Source organism: Sapajus apella, unplaced genomic scaffold (genome assembly GCF_009761245.1).
Source record: "Sapajus apella isolate SASKATOON/1434 unplaced genomic scaffold, GSC_monkey_1.0 scaffold51, whole genome shotgun sequence".
Taxonomy (NCBI): domain Eukaryota; kingdom Metazoa; phylum Chordata; class Mammalia; order Primates; family Cebidae; genus Sapajus; species Sapajus apella.
The window spans coordinates 658,810-679,061 of NW_022436991.1; the positions used below are offsets into that span (position 1 = coordinate 658,810).

The following is a 20,252-nucleotide window of genomic DNA, read 5'->3' on the forward strand; positions in this document are numbered from 1 at the left end:
GAAGACAAAATTCCAGTGAGATAGAAAGAATAATTCCAAGAGATCTATTGTACAGCATGGTGACTATAGTTAATGATGATATACTGTATTCTTCCAAAATACAAAGAGAGTAAATGTTCAATGTTCTCACCACAAAAATGATAACTATGTGAGGTAATGCATAATTAGCTAGATTGAAACACTCCATGGTGTACACATACTTCAAAACATGTTATACATTATATATAGGTACAATTTTATTAGTCTATTTAAAATAAATAAATTTGAAAAAGTTATATACACATAAACAAAACTCTGGGTGGGCAAGATATGGAAAACAGGACTCTTGTGAATTTTGAGTGGGGTTATAAACTGGTAGTCTCTTTAGACGACAGGTTAGCCATGTCTCAACATTTTAAATGTGTATAATTTCTGACCCAGCAGTTACACATCTAAGAAGAGAAATGAACAAGTATACAATGATGTCAGCAAAGGGCTGATCAATACATCTTTATCTACAACAAAGTAAAACTAGAAACAATCTAAAAAGTCATCAAAGGCATAGTTTAATAAAATATGGTGCCTCTAAAAGATGGAACATTAAGTAGCCAGTAAAATGACATGTATGATTATGTGTATCTTTTCCAATTTCTGCAGAGACATACAAAACATATTTTTCATTTAAAAAGACCAACATATAAAGGTAAAGCAATTTATTTAAAATTTTGTATATAAATTCTTCTATATTCATAGATTGCTAAAAGTATATTCACCAAAATATTAAGAGCAGCATTTCTTGGTGGCAGGAGTTGGCTGCTAACTTTTGTCATTATGTTGTTTTATATTGATAGAAATTTTTTCACTATTCTAATAAAAATTACAACAAAATTTTATGTAAGAAAAAGAAGGGTTCTTATCTCACCAAAAGTAGCTTAAAATTCTTTCAACTCCCTATTTTCAGAAGAAAGTGTTCACTGAATGTTACAAGTATAGATAACCATGAAATAGCTATGGGTTTCTCCTTGCTAGATTTCCTTCTCAGTACCATGCTTTAACACGATGAGAAAACAAGAATTTAAAGATTAGATTCAAAAAGGTGGAGAAAGCCAAATGAAATTTGAATAGCCCACATTCCTGGCATCTACCTTAAGAACTCTAGGTTCTATGAACTTAACCACTTCTAAAACAGTCTCCCTGTTACACCTCAAGGATGCAGGCTGTGAGAGGAAGTAAAAATTTTTTTAAAAATAATTTCTTTGTTTAAAAAATATTAAAAACTTACCTCAGTAAGAATATTTAATTATTTTCCTATTGTACATTCTCTTTCTTAGCACCTTTATTGTGAATCTGGAAAAAAAAAAAAGATAAAAATTACTTTTCATTGAACACCTACTACATTCCAGACAGGGTGATCACAGAAAGTCTCCTAGACAATGTTAAGTTGAAGATAAACTGGAAAGAACAAAATAGAAGTTATGAAAATGGAATGGTCAAGAAGGAAAGTAAAAATTTGAAAGTGTAACTAAAACTTTTCCTAAATTGTTCAAGAATCTATAAACAACTGTATTCAAACAACTGTATTCAACAAACAAGTCTGGAGAACTGCAGAAGGTTAAGAGTTGGGGTGCTGGGCTCAGAGCATCTGCGTTAGAATCCCAGCTCTACCACTTTCCACCTGTGTGATCTTGGGCAAGTCACTTCTCTGTGTGCCTGTTTTCCCATATATGTAACGATACTACCCAATTCATAAGATTGCTGAGGATCATACGAAATAATCCACATCGGGGACTCTAAAGCATTTCCTGAAATAGATGTTCAATAATTATTTTTATTATAATATATTATATAATAATAAATCTGCCTTCCACCATCTCCACCACCAGTATTATTTATGATGATAATTATTATTAATTGCCTAAGCACAGTGACATACACCAGTAATCTCCGGGCTTGGTGAGGCCGAGGTCGGCAGTTTGCTTGAGCCAAGTTGAAACCAACATGGGCAACATCGTAAGACCTTATCTCTTAAAAGAAAAAAAAAATTAGCCAGGTGTGGTGGTGCACACCTGTAGCCCCAGCTACTCAGGAGGCTGAGATGGGATGACTGCTTGAGCCCAAGAGTTCAAGGCTGCAGTGAGCCATGATTGTGCCATTGCCTGTATCATGTACTCTAGCCTGTGTGACAGAGAGACCCCGTCCCTAAAAAAAGAGGGGAGGGGTGGGCGTAAGCTTTGTATTCTAGGAGCTTACAGTGTCCTGAGTGAAATAAGAGTTACCTAGACACACAATGTAAAGCAAAAGAAAGATCAAAGTCAATTATTCATTCATTTAACAAACATCTGAATGTCCATTCTTTTTTTTTTTTTAGGCGGAGTTTCACTCATGTTACCCAGGCTGGAGTGCAATGGCGCGATCTCGGCTCACCGCAACCTCCGCCTCCTGGGTTCAGGCAATTCTCCTGCCCCAGCCTCCTGAGTAGCTGGGATTACAGGCACGCAACACCATGCCCAGCTAATTTTTTGTATTTTTAGTAGAGACGGGGTTTCACCATGTTGACCAGGATGGTCTCGATCTCTTGACCTCGTGATCCACCCGCCTCGGCCTCCCAAAGTGCTGGGATTACAGGCTTGAGCCACCACGCCCGGCCTGAATGTCCATTCTTTGCCAGTATTTTGCTGGGTGCAGGGCATTCTTTGGTGTACAGGATGAACACAGTTTTTCTCCTCACAGAGTTTACAGTCCATCCAGGCCCAAGCTGCATGACAGACAAGCTATATGCAGACAGATACTGTTTTTGACTATGTGGGGGACAGTAACAGATCTGAGCTGGCAGAATTAGGTAGCAATATATTTTGGGTGGGAGGGATGGGGTTCCAGGAAACACACAGCCTCTGGGAAACATAAGCAGCATCATTGTTAGGGTGCATCCAAGAGAGGCTGAGGCAGGAAGTCCAGAAGCAGGAGGGGAACTTGAACACCAGGCTGAGTTTGTTCTGCTTTCAAGTACATTAATTGTCCTGCTGAAACTGAACAAGAGCTTACTTTTAACTTAATCCTAATGTCTTGTAATTGTTTTTCTTTATGGTTTCTTCCTTTTTTGAAAGTGAGAAGGGTAAGAGTGGGGAAGAAACGAGCCAATGGCAACCTCAGCCCATGTTGGCAACAGTGGTGGGAGTGAACCAAGGGCACTAAGTGATGAGTTTCACCTTTTCTCTTTCAATCCTTCCAGCATTCTTACAGACATTATTGCTCCTTTTACAGATTAGGAAACTGAGGCTCAGAGAAGTCAAATAGATTTTAAGTTCATAAATTTAACATCATCTTGATTCTTTAAAAGGTGTTTTCTGGAACTAGACAAAATGATTCTAAAGTTCACATGGAAAAATAAACAAGCAAGAATTGCAAAAAAAAAAAAAAAAAAAGCAACACAGGGAAACTAGTTTTAAAAGACATTAAAACATTTTATAAAACGAGCGTACTACTAGTATATGAATAGAAAGACTAATGTCATAGAACAGAAATTGCAGAGATGTACCCCAATGCATCCAGAAATTCACATCACCATAAAACTGGATTCAGAGATGAATACTGAAACAAACGGGTAAAGATAATTGCTAGCCACAAGGAAAAATGAAAGTTGAATTATGTATCATTCTGAACACCAGAATAAATCCTAAATGGATCAGAGATTTAAGTGTTAAAATGAAACCATAAAAGCAGAAAAAAAAAAAAAAAAGGCAAATTCCAGAAATCTTGGAGGCCTTTGACATAAAATTCAGATAACGTAAGAGATTAATGTTAAGTACATAAAATGTAAAGAAAGCCATATTTAAGCTTTCTTTATCCAAAATACATGAAAGAAAATTTTAAAAACAAGTGGCAGGTTGAGGGAAACTGCAACCTCACAAAGGGCTAATCTCTTTAACTTACAGATTTACAGAAATTGATAAGAAAATGCAATCAATCCAAAAGAAAAATGTGCAAAAGGCATGAACAGAGAGTTGATAGAAAAAGGAATATGAATAACCTTTAAGCAGATGAAAAGATGCTCAGCCCAATTCATAATGAAAGCAATGCACATTAAAACTACATGGAGTTATTATTTTTCATCTACAAGACTGACAAAAATCCAAATTTTGGTTAACTGTTGGAAAAGTTATGGAGAAACAAGGAGTCTCACACATTACTTATGGGAACTGAAAACAGTGCAGCCCTGGAGAAGGAAAGTATTTATCCCAATTATAAATGCATTGCCCACTGTCCAGGAATCCTACTTCTAAGAATGTATCCCATAGATAATGCCTGCAAATATACAAAATAATACATGCACAAGGTTATTCAAAATAATACGTGCACAAGGTGATTCAGCACAGCATCATCAGTGAGTCTAAGACTGAAAACAACTCAAAGGTTGATCACTGAGGGCTAAACAGCCAAACAATGTATATTTTACAGCTGTTTAAAAAAAAACTGTTTTCTGGGCCGGGCCCAGTGGCTCATGTCTGTAATTCCAGCACTTTGGGAGGCTGAGGCAGGTGGATCACCTGAGGTCAGAAGTTTGAGACCAGCCTGGCCAACATGATGAAAGGCCATCCCTACTAAAAATACAAAAATTAGTCCAGCCTAGTGGCTTGCACCTGTAGTTCCAGCTACTTGGGAGGCTGAGGCAGGAGAATCACCTGAACCTGGGAGTTGGAGGCTACACTGAGCTGAGATGGTGCCACTGCACTCCAGCCTGGGCAACAGAGCAAGACTCTATCACACACACACACACACACACTCTCTCTCACACACTCCCTCTCTCTCTCTCTCTCTCTCACACACACACACACACACAGTGTAAACAAAAGTTTCCTATATACTAATATGAAAATATGTCAAGATAATATTAACTTTAAGAAAAGCAAAAGGTAGAATATTCACATTGTATATATATTTTATATAAAAAGAGTATACATAGTATATTAATATTTGCTTATCTGTAACTACACACAAAAAAAGACGTCTGTAGGAAACAAATGAAAGTTTATTTATGGAGAATCAAGACAATTGGAATTTAGATTTCTCAAAATATGCCTTGTATCATTTTAATTTTTGAACCATAGTAACATTTTATCTACACAAACATAATTTTTAAATGTTAAGAGGACCTCACAAAAAGAAGCAAAAAAGAACTACCAATAAAGCAGTGTTTATGTTTTCGCTGAAATTAGCGACCAGCAATTTTGGTGTGGCCATCACCATAAATTATAAGACAAGGTGCTTTTGTTTCCTCCAATGGAGACAAAGTATATAATTATAATAATCTGTTTTAAAAAGGTATTTGGTGTGGTGAGGAATGAGAAGACAGAACAGCAAGAGGTGAAAAGAGAAGGAGCTCTACTCTAATGGTTTTCAAAGCATGGTCCTTGGACCAGCAGAATCAGCATCACCTGATAATTAGTTAACAATGCAAATTCTATGGGCCTAGTAGCCCAGACCTACTGAATCAGAGAGACTCCTGCAGAGGCGGCTAGCAATCCTTGTAATACACACTCAAGTTTGACAGCCACAGATCTGGTCCCATGATTCTTACATGTTCACGTGCATTGCCCAGGAAGGGATCTTTTAGAATGTAAATTCTGTTCCACTTGGTTTGCAGTGAAGCTTAGAGTCTACATTTCAAACAAGCTCCAGGATGCTGCTGATGGTGTGTGGACCACACTTTGAGGCCCAAAGCCCAAGTCCACCTGGGGAAGAAGGTATGTAAAGAGTATTCACGTAATTGAGTTTGCTGTGAAACCTGCACTCAATATCAGACAAAAAAGTCCTTACACAGGTTTCCTAGCTGAGGCATACCATGGAACTAGCTAACCATATAAAGTGTGTACTTCACACAGAGTAAGTATGTTTTCAAATATATTTCTTAAACAACAATAACAACTGATTCACTGAGATCCAATTTAAGGATGTCCCATTTGAGAAAACCTTCATTTATAAGTGGATCTTCCAGAATGGAAACAAAAAACACACACAAAAAAACATATCCATACAACTGGTTACATTATCTGATTAACTTTACCTCAAACACACTAACCACACCACCTGCACCTTGTGAAAATTCACCAAGCAGTTTGTTCCCTTTTAAACATTTTTTTAAAAATGGTTCCTATATTTACAAACATTGATTCTCCACTTGTTTTACAGGAGGAGAAAAATCTCTGCAGGAATCTTCTTAGTAAAGAATTCTAGTTTAAAGGGTCTAGAAATGTTATGTATTTTCATTTTGCAAGTCAACCTTCGAATCAAGTTTTTGCTATTAAACATTAATCACTGTTTCATATTACCTATTCATGAAATAAAATTACGTAATAAAAATTATGTAATAATTTTTACGTATTCCCTATTTTATTGACTCTAAGATGCCATCAATGTTGACACACTCCTATTTAATGTCCTACTAAGAAAGAAGAAAAGTTGCCAACTAAACAACATGCTAATTTTAAGATGCCATTCTATCTCACATATGCATCTTAATTATCAGTAAAATAGCCTTGGAATCCCAGCACTTTGGGAGGCCGAGGTGAGCAGATAACGAGGTCAAGAGATCGAGACCATCGTGGCCAACATGGTGAAACCCCGTCTCTACTAAAAACACAAAAATTAGCTGGGCGTGGTGGCATGCGCCTGTAGTCCCCGCTACTCGGAAGGCTGAAGCAGGAGAATTGCTTGAACCCAGGAGGTGGAGATTGCAGTGAGCCAAGATTGTGCCACTACACTCCAGCCTGGCGTCTGGCGACAGAGTGAGACTCTGTCTCAAAAAATAAATCAATAAATAAAATAAATCAATAAAATACCTTAATTACACATCAGAGATATGCGCATAGTATTCATTTTCTAGTTAACATTTGTGTCTCTCAAATGTAAAACTTCAAAAAGGCATGAACTTTATGCCTTTAAAAGTTCATTCAACAATCTATCCCCTATGCCTAGAAAAATGGAACATTTCAATCAACATCTTTTACACACAGGTGAATATTTTTTAAAGTTCTCATTTTAAAAACCACTAATGACCTCTTTTACGCTGGCACAAGATACTGCTTGCTCAAATTAATATAAACTCATTACTTTCAATCTGGATAATTTTCCACCTCAATAGTGTTCAATGTCTCTAACTCTAGATAATTTAAAGTTTGGCCTTCTATTTTGACAACAGTCATTACCTACAAGTCTGTTTTCAGAGCACCTTGCAAACATTACACACAACTTATCATTAGTGTTATCTATTTTGTTGAATAGATAAGTTGCATCTTACAGCAAGAAGCAACTTATCTATTCAACAAAAAAACGCCAAATAAACTTTTTTAAACAAGAGTTAAAGAAATGTATAATGGTATAATGTAGGTAACATTGTAACATGTAAATTTTATATGAAGGTAACATATAAGTGGTCTGAGACTAACTTTCTTAACTCAATTTGCATTTTCCCCTTTGCAGCAAGACTAGCAGAGTTTGAAATAAAAAGACAATTTCTAACAAATCACACCTTGAGGACTACTGGCCTATGTGATTATAGATAAAAATTTTAATTTTTACCTTTGAATACACCTGCATTTTCCATATTCTCTAATAAAAATATTAGTAAGCACAAGCAGCTATTTAAAAGGTGATTACACTAGTTTATACTTTACTAAGACTTTTCATTCTACATACTATTGCTGTTGCCTCCCAACTCCATTCTAACCTCAATCTGCTACTTGATTCAAGAGTTGATTTGTCAACATTTCCATTAAACACAGCCAATCTTTCAGAGGGAAACAGGTACTAACCTGGCCTCCCATCTGAGATTCTACAATAATCAATAAAAGTGCCACTAACCCAAAAGCATGCCTTTTTTGTACATCAGACACTTCAGAAAGAAAAAAAAATTTTAGCAAAAACTGTCAGTTAAATTGTACCCCCCTTCCTATTATAATTGACTAGATAATATTGCTCTTTAGGATGTTTTTCCACGGAGCTGGAACTGCCAAGGAGCATTTTTAGTTATCAATGAGACTGGAGGGCACTGCTGGCATTTAGGGTTTGGGGGCCTGGATCTACAAGACTCCACATAACACATAGGTGGGACAGATCTGTATAACGAAGACTCGCCTGGTACGAATGTTTCCAATGTCCAGGCAGATTAAGCCCACTATAAACTGGCATTACTTTACAGTATTTAGAAGTTTTTACAAGAAATTGTGGGGAAACTCCAGTAATGTAGGAGAAAGTAGCAAGGGAAGCTTAAATACAGTAAGGGAAAACTGTCTAAACATTAGCGATCGCTTCCTAACACCACACACCGTTAACATACAATTGCAATATCAGAATACTGAGCATATATTCACAAGTGAGATACTGATATTGAACCCAAAATTTTCAACCTTGTTAATATTTTATTATTACTAACGGTAATTGTTAGGAAGCCAGTACTGTCCCTTCGAGTAGCAGTACCTCAAAGTGTGTGACACAAAAGATATTCTACAATATTGTTTGAAAATATGGATCTGTGGAAGGCTTATGCTAACATTATTTGCGCATTGACTGAGACAGTTTGTGGTCTTGCCACGTTATCCCTAGTTGAATCTAGGTTGTTTTTAACTCGCAAGAAATAGGTTATCCCAACCTAGGTGTTTCAACCCCCCCTCCCCCGCCACGCAACCTCCATCCATATCTCTGCTCTTTGGCTGGAGTGGGGGGGAGGGGGCCTGGCTCTGTAGCCCAGGCTGGAGTGCAGTGGTGCAATCACAGCTCACTGCAGCCTTGAACTGAGCTCAGGCGATCTCCTCATCTCAGCCTCCCAAGTAGCTGAGACTACAGGTGTACACCACCACGCCCAGCTAATTTTTTCTTTTCTTGTAGAGATGGGATCTGGCTATACTGCCCAGGCTTGCCCTTGTTTGAAATAGCTCCTGGTAATTTTTTTTTTTTTTCTTTGAGAAGGAGTCTCCCTCTGCCGCCAGGCTGGAGTGGGTGGCGCCCTCAGCTCACTGCGCCTCCCGAGTTCAAGCAATTCTGTTTCAGCCTCCGGAGTAGCTGAGACTTAGGTGCGCGCCACCACACCCAGCTAATTTTTTCTTTTCTTGTAGAAATGGGATCTAGCTATACTGCCCAGGCTTGCCCTTGTTTGAAATAGCGCCTGGTAATTTTTTCTTTTTCTTTTTTTTAAGAAGGAGTCTCCCTCTGCTGCCAGGCTGAAGTGGGTGGCGCCATCTCAGCTCACTGCGCCTCCCGAGTTCAAGCAATTCTTTTGTTTCAGCCTCCGGAGTAGCTGAGACTTACAGGTGTGCGCCACCACACACAGCTAATTTTTGTATTTTAGTAGAGACAGGGTTCACAATGTTGGCCAGGATGGTCTCAATCTCTTGACCTCGTGATAGGCCTGGCTCAGCCTCCCACAGTGCTGGGATTACAGGCGTCAGCCACGGCGCTCGGCCTAATTTTTTAAACCAACCCAAACGTACTCATTATAAGCAGGCACAAGCACTCCAGTATATGCTGTCTTCTAGCACAAGAGCATGTACTAGATGTGAATGATACAGCAACGCCTGTCATATACTGTTCTCTATTTCACTCTTAAACTTCAAACCAACATACTGCTTTTCAGTGATGTGTGTAGGGAGGTTACATTGTTTATGAATTTCATTCCAGGGTAGTAAAGTGGGCTTTATAGATGTTTGCTACAAAGGGGAAGAAGGGGCTTTGATTCTAACGAGGTTGAGAACCACTGTTACCAAGAGTGGAATCACGTGCTGAAACAAAAATCAAACTTTAGAAGTGTTTCCTTTGCCTAAGGCAAGTGCTGGGCTCCAGTATTCCACTTCACTGGGCCTGACACCCCACCCCCAGCACACACCCGCAGCTCTCACCCCACCTCTGCTCCCACGCAGGGCCAAACAATGGTTCTTGAGCATTTGGGGGTCGGGGACCCTTTTAGGAACCAGACAAAAGCCATGGGAAAACTCTCTCCCAAGAAACCCATACACCAAGCTGCATTCAATTTCGGGGCGCTCCCAAACACCCCTCTGCAGCCTCGTCGGGACCCAGGGGTAAAAGGACTGCGGGGAGTGGGACGTGAAAAGAGGAAGGGGCGCCGAGGTCTGGGACCCCTCCCACACCGCCTCCCCACAGTGTGGCTTCGGCCCGGGCGCTCCAACTCTCTGTGCAGCCCCGGGGTGGAAGCGCGCAAGTTAAGTGCCCCGCACACAGCAGAGGCTCAATAAATGCCGCTGCCACGGCTAGCAGGGCCAACCCCGCAGTCGAGAGGGACACTGAGGCGGCCCCGGAGTCGCGTCCGGGCGCGAGGACCAGTGGCGGGGGCACCGGCCCGCGGCCCCGGTCGCCCCGCCCCGCGCGAGTCCCGGGGACAGCGCGGACCAAGCGGCGCTGCAGCAGCTGTGGGGACGAACAGGGACGGCCGCCCGGGACGCGGGACGTTCACCGGGCCCACCGTCCCGCCCGGCCCTCGGTCTCGGCCGCGCTCACCCCACCTCAACCCCCAACGGCCGCCGCCGCTCGCCTCTCACCTCCCAGACCACCGCCGCCGCCGCCGCCGCCGTAGCTCCCGCCGCCGCCGCCGCGCGATCTCGCGAGACTTCGCTCTCCTTGCCGCTCCCCCTCCCTCCCGGCGGCGCGCGCGGACCCCAGCTTGGAAGCCGCTCGGCGCGCTCCCCGGACACCGCCCACCCAGCCTCAAGGGTCAAGCCCGTCCACTGTCGCGACTACCCCCCCCAACTTCGTCCCCGTCCCTGCGTGCCCTTTGCCAACCCCTGTGATGGGGAAGGGTTCAAGCCCAGGTGCGAAGCGGCCGCCTCCTTCTCACCTGGCCGGCCGGGTGCGCGTGCGCATGCGCGTGTCCGGGGCTTGGCCCTGACCCTCTGCAAAGGCTTGGACGGCGGCGACTTAGGTGACCGCAGCCACCCGTCCTGAGTGCTCGCTGCGCTCCAAGCACTTAACAGTCCTCTTCGGTCCTCACACTGCTCCCAAAAGTGGGTATTACTAGTCTCCCCATTCCTGAGCGGGGAAAAATGGAGGCCTGGCAAGCAAAGTACGCTAACGGCTCCATGTCACACAGCCAGGAATTGGCTGAGCGATGTTAGGATCTGGAGTTATCTGATGCGCAACCCAAACCCCAGTTCTGCACCTCACTGTCAGACCCCAGGCCCTGTCCGTCCCAACGCTCAAGGCTCAAGGCGCTGCATCTCAGCCCCAGTCTTCACTCTCTGCCAAGATTAACCAAGGTGAGAGGAGGAGCTCCTAGGAGGTCGTTTGCTACAATCTCTCTGGTTTCAAAGGAGCTGGCGACAGTAAAGTGCTTCTCCCTCACTGCACAAACTTCCTAAGGCCTGTGAAGCCCCTGTGCCAGCTCTGAAGGCTGTGTGACTATTTTTATTCGGTTCTGTCTCCTCCTTAACACTGGTGGCGTTTTGCTGGTAAAGAGCATGATGGTGTGGCACACAGGACAGAGAATAAAAATGTACATGGTGTTAATACAGAGCAAAGTGTGACTTCTTCCCAGGGGTAAGTCTTAATGTAATAATTGTTTGTAAAGAGGAGGGGCTAACATTTATTGCAGGCATATCAAGGTCATACCAATATTCTTGCAATCCTGGAGGTGGAGAAAGTAGCCTGTTTCCATTGTGAGACAGGATTTGAACCTGGGTCAGAGACCAGAGCCCAGTACTGCCTTGTAGGAAGGTCCTGTTCTGCAAGGAAGTGAACATGAGCTAGCTCATCTGGGCCGGCTGCCCTAAAATCAGGAGAGGTGAAACCCTGTCTCTACTAAAAATACAACACTTAGCCGAGCATGGTGGTGGCGGACACTTGTAGTCCCCGCTACTCCGAAGGCTGGGGCATGAGAATTGCTTGAACCTGGAAGATGGAGGTTGCAGTGAGCTGAAATCACACCACTGCACTCTAGCCTGGGTGACAGAGCATGATTCTGTCTCTAAAATAAAATTAGTTTTTACTTTTATTTCTGAATGAAATAAGTAATTCTGAAAAGAATAAATATTCCTCCTAATCATGAAAGGAGACCAGCTCTCCTGAAGCAATCTCTTCCCAATTTCCTGGAGGAGGGGCAGTCTGCTTTAAAAAAGGCACCCCTTATAAAGGAAAAGCCACCCAAATATTTTTAGAGATATGACTTGGAAGTCACTTCATAGGCAAAAACAAAACCAAAGAAAAAATTGAGCTGAAACTTCGGAGAATGTTGGTGTGGTTAAGGGTTAATAGCAGGCTAGGCGCGGTGGCTCACCCCTATAATCCCAGCACTTTGGGAGGCTGAGGCAGGCAGATCACTTGAGGTCAGGAGTCCAACACCAGCCTGGCCAACATGATAAACCCTGTCTCTACTGAAATAACAAAAATTAGCCGGGTGTGGGGGCACACACCTATAATTCCAGCTTCTATGGAGGCTGAGGCACAAGAATCACTTGAATCCAGGAGGTAGAGGTTGCAATGAGCTGAGATCACGCCCCTACACTCCAGCCTGGGTGGCAGAGCGAGACTCCGTCTCAAAAGAAAAAAAAAAAAGGGTAGGGGGTTAACACCAAAGTGACATCATGACTTGGGGAAAAGTTTTATAGGAACTGAAGTTGCCACTACCCTCAGGCCTTGCTGTGCCAAATTCAGGTTTCTATCCTAACACAAGGTGTGCCATACTTTTCCATCAATGACAAAGGCTCCCTGTGGAAGTGATCATCATGGGGAAGGGGATTTGGTTTTTTTTTTTTTTTTTTGCAAACATTATTGTTTGCAAACAACAACAACAAACAAACAAAATGGGTAATTCTGGCCAGGCATGGTGGCTCTCTCCTGTAATCCCAACACTTTTGGGCCAGGAGTTTGAGACCAGTCTGGACAACATAATGATACCCTGTCTCTACAAAAAATTAAAAATTTAAAAATTAGCCAAGCATGGTGGTTTGTGCCTATAGTCCTAGCAATTGGTGGGGCCGAGGTGAGAGGGAGAGGGAGTAGGAGGCTGCGGGGTGCTATGATCGTGCCACTGCACTCCAGCCTAGGCAAAAGAGCAAGCCCACATCTCTAAAAAAATCAAAAACACAGGCCAGGCACAGTGGCTTGTGCCTGTGATCCCAGCACTTTGGGAGGCTGTGGTGGGTGAATCACAATGTCAGGAGTTCAAGATCAGCTTGGCCAACATGGTGACACCCTGCATCTACTAAAAATACAAATTTTGTCTCCTGTAATCCTAGCTACTCAGGAGGCTGAGGCGGGAGACTTGCTCGAACCTGGGAGGTGGAGCTTGCAGTGAGCTGAGATTGTGCCACTGCACTGCAGCCTGGGTGACAAAGCAAGACTCTGTCTCAAAACACAAACACAAACACAAACAGTGGTGATTCTAATATACATGCACCTAAAGGTTTAAAGTATGGTTTCCATCAAGTTAACCAACAGAGCTTAAAAATAAGAAATTTAGTGGCCAGGCTCAGTCACTCATGCCTGTAAGGTGAGAGGATCATGAGGTCAGGAGCTTGAGACTAGCCTGACCACTACTGTAAAACCCCGTCTCTACTAGAAATACAAAATTAGCCAGGCATGGTGGCGGGCGCCTATAGTCCCAGCTACTCAGGGGGCTGAGGCAGGAGAATCGCTTGAACCTGGGAGGCGGTGGTTGCAGTAAGCCAAGATTGTGCCACTGCACTCCAGGGTTGGCAATAGAGCGAGACTGTTTCTAAATAAATAAATAAATAGAAGTTTTAAAAAATAAAAAATAGACCTAGCACAGTGGCTCATGCCTATAATCCCAGCACTTTGGGAGGCTAAGGCAGGTGGCTCACAAGGTCAGGAGTTCAAGACCAGCCTGACCAACATGGTAAAACCCCATCTCTACTAAAAATACAAAAATTAGTCCAGCATGGTGGCACACACCTGTAATCCCAGCTACTCAGGAGGCTGAGGCAGGAAAATCACTTGAACCTGAGAGGTGGAGGTTGCAGTGAGCTGAGATAGCACCACTGTACTCTGGCCTGGATGACAGAGACTCCATCTCAAAAAAACAAACAATAAAAAAAATTTAAAAATTTAAAATAAGGTATGGTTTCCAAAAAAGCACTCTTAAAATGTCTTTTGATCCAAGAAGAATTTTATGAAGTCCTATAATAGGGTTTGTTTTATGCACGTTCATTCAATAAAAAATGTATTAAGCACTTCAGTGCCAGCTACTATGTTAATAACTATGAGCAAGACAGGTATTGTCCACACTTTCGTGGCATTTATGGTATAGAGGAAGAGAGAGGTATTAATCAAATAATTAAACCAATAAATGTTGAAATACAATGTAATAAGTAGAATGAAAAAGAAGAGCAAATGACAAAAAAAAAATAGCTGGATGGAAGCGTAGGAAAGAACTTACTTTAATTGAGTTCCGAAGGATGCATCAGAAAGAACTATGCAGAAAGGAGAGGGGAGAGCATTTAGAGATCAGCAAAAAGTAGGTAAGTGCTAAGCGCTGGTGACTGGGAGGGCAGGGTGGACCAGGGACTTAAAATACATTTTTTTTTTTAGACATGAGTCTTGCTATATTGCCCCCACTGGAGTGCAGTGGGGTGATTATCGCATGCTACAGCCTTGAACTCCTGGTCTCAAGCGATCTTCCTGTCTCAGCCTCTTGAGTAGCTGGGACTACAGGTGCACCATCACACCAAGCTTTAAGAGGCATCATCAACATCATACTGAATGGGCAAAAGCAGGAAGCATTCCCCTTGAGAACCAGAACAAGACAAGGATGCTCACTCTTACCACTCCTATTCAACCTAGTACTGGAAGTCCTAGCCGAGCAATCAGGCAAGAGGAAGAAATTAAAAACATCCAGATAGGAAGAGAGGAAATCAGACTATCCCCGTTTGTAGATAATATGATGATTTATAGCTAGAAAACTATAGTTTCAGTCCCATATCTCCTAGATCTGATGAACAACTCCAGCCACAGTTTCTGGATAGAAAATCAATGTACAAAAATCAGTAGCATTTCTAAACACCAATAGCATCCAAGCTGAGTGCCAAATCAAGAATGCAATCACATTTGCAATAGCCACACAAAGAGTAAAATACCTAGGAATACAGCTACCCAGGGAGGGGAAAGAACTCTCCAATGAGAATTACAAAACACTGCTGAAAGAAATCAGAGATGACACAAACAAATGGAAAAACATCCCATGCTCATGGACAGGAAAAATCAATATTGTTAAAATGGCCATACTACCCAAAACAACCTACAGAGTCAGTGCTATTCCTATCAAACTACCAATAAAATTCTGTACGTAATTAGAAAAAAACTGTTCTAAAATTCATACGGAACCAAAAATGAACCCAAATAGCCAAAGTAATTCTAAGCAAAAAGAACAGAGCCAGAGGCATCACATGACTGACTTCAAACCATACTACAAGGCTACAGTAACCAAAACAGTATGGTTATGATACAAAAATAGACACATACACCAATGGAATAGAATAGAGCTCCCAGAAATAAAGCTGCACATCTATAACCAACTGATCTCTGACAAATTTGACCAAAACAAGCAATGGGGAAAGGATTCCCTTTTCAATAAATGGTGCTGGGATAACTGGCTAGCCATATGCAGAAGATTGAAACTGGACCCCTTCCTTACACCATGTATAAAAATCAACTCAAGATAGATTAAAGACTTAAATGTAAAACCTAAAACTATAAAAACTTTTGAAGAAAACCCAGGAAATACCATTCTAGACACAGGGCCTGACAAAGATTTTGCAATGAAGATGCCAAAAACAATTGCAATAAAAATCAACATATGGAACCTAATTAAACTAAAGAAATTCTGCACAGGAAAAGAAACTATCAACCAAACCACAAAACGGGAGAAAATATTTGCAACTAAGCATCTTACAAAGATCGAATTCAAAAATCTGTAAGGAACTTAAATTAATGAGGAAAAAACAACCCCATTAAAAAAGTGGGCAATGGACATGAACAGACACTTTTCAAAAGAAGACATATACACAGCCAACAAGCATATAAAGAAAATGCTCAACATCACTAATCATTAGAAAAATGCAAATCAAAACCACAGTGAGATACCATCTCACACCAGTCAGAATGGCTATTATTAAAAAGTCAAAAAATAACAGATCCTGATGAGGCTGTGGAGAAAAGGGAATGCTATTCACTGCTGGTGAGAATATAAATTAGTTCAGCCACTGTGGAAAGCAGTTTGGCAATTTTTCAATGAACTTATAACAGAACTACCATTGGACCCAGCAATCCCATTATTGGGTATATATCCAAAGGAATATAATAAGCATTCTGCCATAGAGATACATGCATGTGTATGTTCATTGCGGCACTATTTACAATAGCAAAGACATAGAATCAACGTAAATGCCCATCAGTGGTATACTGGATAAATAAAATATGGTACATATACACAATGGAATACTATGCAGCCATAAAAAAGAACAAGATTATGTCCTTTGCAGGATGGACATCTCAATACAGATAGGCTACAGATAAAACAGCTGTCTGCTACATTCTGCCCGTCCTTGACCTAGCACTGGGTGCGGCAGAGGTGGTAGGATTGAGCTCAGATTGACCAAATGGAATGTCGGATGGAGATGCAGGCCATTATCCCAAGTGAACTCATGCAAGTACAGAAAACCAAACTCCACGTGTTCTAACTTGCAAGTGGGAGCTAAACATTGAGCAGACATGGACACAAAGAAGGGAATAGTAGACACTTGGGCATATTCGAGGTGGGGGAAGGAGGGTGAGGATCAAAAAACCACCTATTGGATACCATGCTGATTACCTGGGTGACCTCATAATAAGTACACCAAACCCTGTCAACATGCAATTTAGCTATAGAACCAATCTGCACATGTGCCCCTGAAATTATAATTAAAAAACAATTGATTAGATTATGTGATTTTGGCATAATATATAATACATGTGATTTTAAAAAAAAGACATCTTGAGACACATGTGCACCCCGAGCACATGAAGGCAGTGGAGAGAAAGAAACCAAACCAGAGGCAGAAGGGTGTTGTGAGCAATGTCGGTCCCCAGATACTCATCATTCCTGTTGGTCAATCTGAGCTCAATCCTCCACCTCTGCCACACCCAGTGCTGGATCAAGGATGAGTGGGATGTAGCAGATAGCATTGTATCTGTAACCTATCTGACCTATCTGTCTTTGAGGAAATCTCATTGTGAGTCCTGGCAACCCAGAGAAGATATTGAGCTGCAAATCTCCTGCCTCCCTTGCAACCAAGACAAGCCATGTGATGTCGGTTCTGCCACCAGGAGGTAACCCATGAGAATGTTGATGTGATCAGTGGCAGAAGTGGCCGGCTTTGGGGATAGTGGTTGCAGGGTCGAGCTCCCAATGGCACAGCAGGCCCTGTGCTGAGGGCGGCGGCAGCGGCTATAGTGAGGGTAGCCTCCTGGCACTGATGCTTCATGGCACAGGAGCAGGGTGGAGGTTAGTTCGTCAGACCAGGCCTGCAGTGCGGTTTGGGGCATTTTTCCTAGAAGCTTAGCCTCAAGTTCTTTTCTCTGGCTCTTCCAATGATTCTGTGGGATACCTAACATCCTCTATTGCATTCCCCTTTCTACTTAACCAGCTTGCATTTCCATTCAAGGACATGGACCCCTTACAGGCCAAAACCAATCAGAGCCTGTGAAACATGGACAGGGGCTTACTGGGGACTGTGGGGAGGCAAACTTTCTGTGCTGTACGAGGGAACCCAGGAAGCCAGCCCACTCTCCCTGCTTACCTGGAACCTCAGTTGCCACCAAGGGCTTTCCCTGCAACTGTGAAGGGAATGGGCCTTAAGATAGGGCATGCATGGCAGAGACACCAAAAGATCCTGGAGGCTGAATGGGTGGCTCACGGCTATAATCCCAGTTCTTTGGGAGGCTATGGCACAGGGATCTCTTGAAGTCAAGAGTTCAAGACCAGCCTAGGCAACATAGTGAGACTCTCATCTCTACAAAAAATAAAAATATAAAAATTAGCCAGGAGTGGTGGCATATGCCTGTAGTCTCAACTACAGAAGAGACTGAGGCAGGAACATGGCTTGAGCCTGGAAGTTTGAGGCTGCAGTGAGCTGTGATTGTGCCACTGTACTCTGGCCTGGGTGACAGAGCAAGATCCTGTCTCAAAAAAAAAAAAAAAAATCCTGGGTCTTTGATGACATCACCAAGCTGCTGGACTGACCCCAGCCTCAAAAAGCTCTGGACATCCTCCTCCCTGAGCTAATGCATGTGGTCAAACCAACTCTAATTGGCTCCTCTGTTCTGTGAAGCCCAAATATTTACACTGGTACAGGGAGGAAGGAAGCAATTTCTGGGGAATAAGCACGCATTCTCCCTGGCTATGTCAGAAACCACTTTAAATTCTGTGCAATTTTAAAATCTGTTCCTTCCCCACAATACCAATCCTACTCAGGCAAGTCCTACCTGGTTCCAAACACTTCATTCCAGAAAATACATCCTTTCTTGGCCCTCTCCCTCTGTTGAGTCTCTCTTTGATGGGTGTAAAGTGGTTCCGTTACTTGCCTAGCTCACATATCTGGTAAGTGGCAGAGCTGAAGGTCTGGAGGCAGTCCAGATTCCAGGCTTTTAACCACTAGGTTGAGTGCCATGCATATCCAGCTTCGTTACATTAAAAAAAAAAAAAAAAAAAAAAGGATGACCTTGAGCCAGACTGAAAATAAAGAAAAAAAAAAGAGCTCAACTCCAGCTCCATATTTACTATCTGGCCTTGAACAAGCTTCTGAAGTCTCACTGTAAAATGAAGTTAGTGATGCCAGCTTCATAGAACCTGGCAGTCATCTATGCTGTCTACCAATGACTTCAGGCTCCCCAGCTTCTGGGCACATGCAGAGCTTCACACTTCCTGGTCCACTTGGGTGAGGTGATCTGACTAGCTCTGGCCAAGGAGTGTAAATCGAGGGTGTATGTGTCTCTTCTGGGCCAGAACTCTGTCTCTCTGGTAGAACAAACAGCAATGCCCATGATGTCAGTGGCTCTGCTGAGAAGAGCCCCCAGCCAATCCATCATGGGCACATAATGAGCAAAACACAAACTTTGAGTGTTTTAAGCAGCTCCTGGCTGATGGCTGCCATAGCGTGCACTAGCCTGTCCCGCCTGAGATATCGAGGATGGTCATCTGCTCAGTGATTCTCTTAAACTTATTTGTGCTGTGGTTCCAAACCCCAGCTGCATAAGAGAAAAAGCTCAAGCAGCAGTCCTAAAGATTCAATACATCTTGGATGAGGCCCAGATCTCTGCAGATTTCTGGAGCTCCCCAGGGACTGCCTAACCTGAGATCCCTGCATTACCATGGATCACTCATGATGTTACAGTATGATGTGGTCCCTACCCTTGAGGGCCACATAGATTGGACCAGACTGGTGGCAAGAAAGAAAAATGAAAATTCAAACAGGATAAGACATCTGACACCTGCAAAATGAAGTGAGAATATATGAGAGCTTTATGAACTATAGAGCTTGACCTATAATAAAAATAGAGGTGCTCACTGGAAAATCCATTCACCAATTGTGTGACCCAAGACTGAGAGTATAGGCTCTCAGTCTAATGTATATATCATAAAATTACATGTCTCACCTGGGCACAGTGGCTCACACCTGTGATCCCAGCACTTTGGGAGGCCAAGGCGGGCAGATCACCTGAGGTCGGGAGTTTGAGACCAGCCTAGCTAACATGGTGAAACCCAGTCTTTACTAAAAATACAAAAATTACCTGGGCAAGGTGACGTGCACCTGTAATCCTAGCTACTCCAGGGGTTGAGGCAGAAGAATTATTTGAACCCGGGAGGTGGAGGTTGCAGTGAGCTGAGATTGCACCACTGCACTTCAACCTGAACAACAGAGCGAGACTCCGTCTCAGAAAAAAAAAAGAGAAATTATGCGTCTCTCTGTTTTCCACGCATGAAAACTGAGGCTGGGCATAGTGGCTTATGCCTGTAATCCCAGCACTGGGGGAGGCTGAAATGGGCGGATCATGAAGTCAGGAGTTCAAGACCAGCCTGGCCAGGATGGTGAAACCCGTCTCTACTAAAAATACAAAAATTAGTCAAGATTGCACCACTATACTCCATCCTGGGCTACAGAGTGAGACTCTGTCTCAAAATAGAAAAGAAAATTGAAGCTTAGAAGGGTTCCGAAATGTAGCCCATGATCATACAGTGAGTATATAGCTGAATTGGAATTCAGACCCAGGTCCTTCTATAT

At 42.6% G+C, this 20,252-nt stretch overlaps 1 protein-coding gene across 6 annotated transcripts in view; it reads right to left on the reverse strand.

Moving 5' to 3' along the window:
- MRTFB (myocardin related transcription factor B) overlaps positions 1–20,252 on the reverse strand; it is a 336,737-nt gene that overhangs the window by 198,318 nt on the left and 118,167 nt on the right. For 2 of the 6 annotated variants that reach the window (XM_032242725.1, XM_032242719.1), the window contains exons 1-2: positions 10,524–10,618; positions 1,262–1,326 (exon numbers count right to left, since the gene is read on the reverse strand). The gene's annotated coding sequence lies outside the window, so the exon portion shown is untranslated. The other 4 variants (XM_032242720.1, XM_032242723.1, XM_032242721.1 and 1 more) reach the window with 3 other exon arrangements.